This window comes from Ahaetulla prasina, chromosome 10, assembly GCF_028640845.1.
Source record: "Ahaetulla prasina isolate Xishuangbanna chromosome 10, ASM2864084v1, whole genome shotgun sequence".
Lineage (NCBI taxonomy): Eukaryota > Metazoa > Chordata > Lepidosauria > Squamata > Colubridae > Ahaetulla > Ahaetulla prasina.
In genome coordinates, this window is record NC_080548.1 from 27,078,194 (window position 1) to 27,083,923 (window position 5,730).

The following is a 5,730-nucleotide window of genomic DNA, read 5'->3' on the forward strand; positions in this document are numbered from 1 at the left end:
ATCCGAATGGTGTTCTTTTAATCATCTCTTGCAGGTAATTTCTTAATAAAATAATAGCCCTGGCGTCTAGGGATCACTGTATGTAATATCTCTTTGTAATAAGTGTTGTTGTTGATCGTTTGCTGAGAATTTAATGGCCTTTACTTGGATAGTGTTCTCTCTTTTTTAATAGTTTTTTTATTATTATTATTAAAAGCATTTCCTAGAAGCATAGACCTACTGGAGTCAATTTAAACCAGGGATCTCCAACCTTGGTCCCTTTAAGACTTGTGGACTTCAACTCCCAGAGTCCCTCAGCCAGCAAAGCTTTGAAGTCCACAAGTCTTAAAGGGACCATGGTTGGAGACCCCTGGTTTAAAGGATCCCGCATCACCATCATGCGTTTGTTTTCCTTCTGGGAAGTTGTGAGGTTGCTGAAATCTGGCAGAAGGGGAAACCCCCAAAAGTGAAGGGCCAGTAGATAAAGCAACATGTCTGTGCATTTTTAAAGGTAAAGGTTCCCTTTGCACGTATGCTGGGACAGCCCTTCAAGCATTGGAAGGCAGTTTTCATGTCCCCTCCCTTTGGGACAATGGAATAGCTTGTCTCCCAGAGTTGTGGGGGCTCCATCACTGGAAGTTTTGAAAAACAGACCAAATATACTGGGATGGTATAAGGCAGGGGGTTGGACTAGAACAGCGGACACCAACTGGTAGCCTGCGAGAAAATTTTGGTGGTCCGCAGAAAAATTATTTACATTTTTTTATATTGCCCTAAATTGAGGGGTCCTCAAACTATGGCCCCTGGGCTGGATACGTGCAGTGAACGGTTGTGTTGCTGCAGAAAGTCTCCCCCTTTGGGGTCTTTTTGTGTGGGTCAGAGGGGGGCAGAAATTCCAATTTGGGGTCTGCTTCAGCCTCCTGGTGTGGGGCTTTGGGCGAAGGCTGGAGGGAAGTGCTGCTGGTGGCGAAGAGCCAGAGGGCCTTGTTCCAGTGGGACTGCATCATGGCCTGGAACTGGCTGACCATCTCAGCCCGCTGAGCCTCCAGGCACCTGTACCTGGCCTTGCACTCCCGCAGGTCTTCCCTCTGCTTGGAAATCCTATGCTCATAGTCCTCAGTGAGGTGTTTCTGCTGAGCCTCCTCCTCGATCAGTTCCAATTTGAACCGAGCTGTTTTGCCAACTTTTTCTCGTGGTAGCTGCTTAGCTCCAACAACTGCTTCCTGTTGGGGCACAAGAGTCCGGGCGGGCAGGTGAGGAGTGGTGGGGTACCCCTCGATGTTAGTGACATCGAGTTGACCACGCCCACCCAGTCACATGACCACATAGCCACACCCACCCAGCCAGTCATTAGGCAGATCGTATTAGTGGTCCGTGGGATTTAAATATATGAATTTAGCGGTCCCTGAGGTCCAAAAGGTTGGTGAACTTTGAACTAGAAGATCTTGCTGTTTACGACCAGAAGGCTTTGAATCTGACCATCTGCATTTCTTCCCATCATTGTGCTGAGCACATTATATTTGGCAGAAGGTGGTTACGGATTTAGGAAGTCAACTTGAATTAATAATGTGTGAGGCTAATAAAAATAAATAAACGTCTGATCCATTTCCTGGCAACCTCCCCAACTGTGAATTACATTGCCACTTCTTAATAGACCTTCTCCATGAACTTTTTATCCTGCATTGACGTGTCTCGTTCCTGGAGCCGTAAGAGACAATATAAGAGCCCAGGTGGCTCTTAGTGTTGCTCTACAGCAGTGGTTCTCAAACTTTATAGTGCTGCGACCCCTTTAATACAATTCCCCAAGATGTGGTGACCCCAACCGTAAAATTATTTTTTTTTAGGCAGCGATCTCAGCGCGCCCCAGCAGCCGCAAAAGGGGGGGGAAAGCGGCAAACTGGTTTTTTTGAATTTATCGCACCTGAAGCTGTATTGGCTAGCGATCTGAACTGCTTGCGATTGCCTTGAGGACGGAGGTATTAAAGCGGAGACTCCTCCCCTATTAAGTTTATCGCGCCTGGAGCCAGATTAGGCTAGCGATTGGGAGTGATTGCAGCTGGCTTGAGAGGGAGACATCAGAGCAAAGATTGCTCTCTTTCTTAATTCATCGCGCCTGAAGCCGAGAATTCGGCTAGCGATTTGAAGAGCCTGCAGCTGGCTTGTGGAGTCAACCATTGGAGCGCGATTCTTTGACTCGCAAGTATACTTCCCATATTTCCAATGGTCTTAGGCGACCCCCCTGGCAAATCGTCATTCGACCCCCAACGGGGTCGCAACCCACAGGTTGAGAACCGCTGTTCTACAGGATTGACTCCATCAGTCCTGATGTCCACTTTGGACAAAGGCCAACAGTGATGGAAGCCCATCATTGGCTCTCAAAGAACCAAAGAACAAGCTGCCCTTTGGAGCAGAGCTGGGTGCGTTGACTTTAGGTCAATGAGAGTTCATGGTCTAGCAAGGAATGGAGTATCCTTCCCCTGCCACGGCCACCAAGCCACACCCACACAACCGGTAGTAAAAAATTGAAACCGACCACTGATGGGGCTGTATGCAAATCTGAGCTACTCTAGCTTTAAACACCAGGTCTGATTTAAGCTGATATCAAACTCTATTTCTGCAGCTGACTCACACATCTGCCCTTCTGGAACCCTATCTAGCGAGACAGGCAGTGTTTTTATCTGTCCATCACCTGAACAGAGGCATCAATTAAAGAAGTGGAAACTGAATCATCGTTAAAGCCACCAGAGATTTCCTGCTGCCTCCTAAGTTAGGGATGTCCCCTGCTCGCAGAAGCAATTGCACAAACAAAACCTTTAGAGTAGTGTCTTTTTAGTAAACGCACAACAGGGTGTGCAGCACTGTCGAGCTAAAGGCAAAAAGTGTTTTGCTGTGCCCAGGGGTGCTCATGTCCCGCTTATCTGCAGCTCCTTAAAGCAGTTACATCTTTTTCTGGAATTGCCGGACCGGGTTGTGCTACAAGAACATCCCTGGAAACGGCTGTGTTTGGTTTCGAGAGTTTTGTCGTGTCCCACTCCTCCGCTGACGGCCGGGTCAGGGAAATCCAAATCAGGCGTGTCTCTGCAGCTCTGCCAAAGTCCTAGCAAAGTTCTCAAGGCAGGCAGGAGACCAGAAAGTGATTTCAGCAAGATAAGGTAGACTTTGCCTGACTCAGAGAATGCCAGAAAGCAGATCCTTTATATAGGCCATGGGGTGTGGCTCCATGACTCCGCACTTATCCAGGCCTGCCCCTCCCTTCCTTCTGTTGACGCCGCTTATCAATTCTCCTGAAGCGAGGGTCACTCCAATCTGCAGCTGTTGGTAATTGACCTTCCTCAGGCTCACATGCTGTGGGGGAGGGGGAGGGGTCTAGTTGCTCCGTTTGCCTGGGCATGGAGCCAGGGCGGGGGGCTGGAGGCGCTTCTTCTTCCTCAGCCTGTCTGGGCATGGAGCCAGGGCTGGGGCCGGGAGGCATGCTAGGACATTCCTCAACGTTCGGAAGCAGATAAGAAGGCCCCGGCTGTGGGGAAAGCGGACAAGGCACAACAAGTTTATTCAGTTCAGGGACTCTCGGCTGCTCCAGTGGAACTGACTCTAAACATCTTACAAAGGGTAGACAGAGCTGAATTTGGTCCCTCCATGTCTTTCAACATGCTTTTCTTAAAACTTTTGAATTCACTGTGCTAATACAGCCAGAACTAGGGTGAATATAAGAGCTAGATTGCTGGGATGCTGTCCAGTATTCCCTATTTCAAAATCTTTGAGATGAAAGAGTATTGCATTGCACGTTACAACATTGGTATCCTTTTTCGGGGTTTGCTCAACATGTTGAACCAGAAACTAACCCCGTGTTTACATAAGATACCAGGTCAACCCAAACCCCAGATTAAAACTAAGCAAGCTTTGCCTGTGATATGAATAAGAGGTTGCTAGTTTGCAATGGGGATGCGGTGGCTAAGACGCTGAGCTTGTCGATCGAACGGTCGGCAGTTCAGCGGTTCAAATCCCTAGTTCCATGTAACGGGGTGAGCTCCCGTTACTTATCCCAGCTTCTGCCAACCGAGCAGTTCAAAAGCACGTAAAAAATGCAAGGAGAAAAATAGGGACCACTTTTGGTGGGAAGGGAACAGCGTTTTGTGCGCCTTTGGCATTGAGTCATGCCGGCCACATGACCATGGAGACGTCTTTGGACAGCGCTGGCTCTTTGGCTTTGAAACGGAGATGAGCACCGCCCCCTAGAGTCGGGAATGACTAGCACATATGTGCGAGGGGAACCTTTACCTTTAGCTTGCAATGGATCCATCTAAGCATTCAGATAGTAGTCCTTAATTTACAACCATTCGTTTAGTCACTATTCGATGTTACAATTGTCAGCCCTGAAGCTGACCTGACCAAAGCCATTTTACCACTTCAGTCTTACCACACTGGAGCTGAGGGATAGGGAGGGGGGAATAGAGAGAGCTGGGGTTTTGTAGCCAAAACAAAATACTTTCTCTTGGGAACCAAGGACATTTTCACACCCGGTCTGAGGAAGGAGGAGTGATGTTACCTGGCAACCAGACCTCACCTGGATTGGACCATGTGACTAATTGTTTGGGGAAAGGGGAAAACTTTTAATTTGGTGAAAACTGCAGGAACCTTCAGAGTCGGCTTTTGCTATCTGTCAATATGATACAGGAGTGGCCAAAATTGTGGAAACCTTTTGGGAAAAGTGTATTTTCTAAAACTAGCTAATAAAACCACTTTTTTTTTTGAAGTAGTAGTACCATAAAATTATATATCAATGGAAAGATCATTTAATCAAGAATGTAATGCAATCACTTTGATGAAGGATTTGCTATTAGCATAGCAGTTACACTATAAAGAAGAAAAAGGAAACATGTCAAAAAACCCCGAGAGATACAGAAATTATCACCATAGTATTTGAGGGGCTGCCACAAAAAAGAGGGGGAGGTCAAGCTATTCTCCAAAGCATGAGAGGGCAGGACAAGAAGCAACAGATGGAAACTAACCAAGAAGAGAAGCAGTTAAGGAGAAAACTTCCTAACAGTGAGGACAATCAACCAGTGGAACAGTTTGCCTTCAGAAGTTGTGGGGTCTTTTAAGAAGAGCTTGGACAGCCGCTTGTCTGGAATGGCAGGGTCTCCTGCTTGAGCAGGGGGTTGGACTAGAAGACCTCCAAGGTCCCTTCCAGTTGATTGAAAATGGCAAACCAACGCTTCAACTGACTGGCCTCTTTCATTTGCTCCCATGAAGAGACTCGGTGCTGGAATGCATTTTTCCTTTCCTCTCCTTTCCTTTAGCAGTCTAATGTCTAATAAGTCTCACTTCGCAATGGAACGCCTGATCTCAACGGTGTTCATAACTCAAGGACTATCTGTGAAGCGTTCTTTCCAGCCTTACTCCTCATTCCTTTCTCTTCTTTCTTGTTCTCCCATTCCCTGCTTGGTTGTTCTCTCCCTCCTTCCCTCTCTTTCTCCTCCTCCCTCTCATCCCAACCAGCTGGGTTGGATTCCTGGTGCGCTTACCTTCCCCTTGTGTCCCTTGGGATGCTCTCAGGAGCTCCTGACGAATTCCAGCTGTTGACTCATCCTGATACTGGGTGGGTCTCTCTTCCAGAGCATCCACTGGGATGGCTGCTCACGTGTCAGAGGTGAAACTGCCCGTTCCCACTCGTGGAGACACAGAGGAGGATCTTAGCCCAAGACCAATGAAAACCCAAACAGGTATTTGGTTTTGGGCAGGTCCACATAG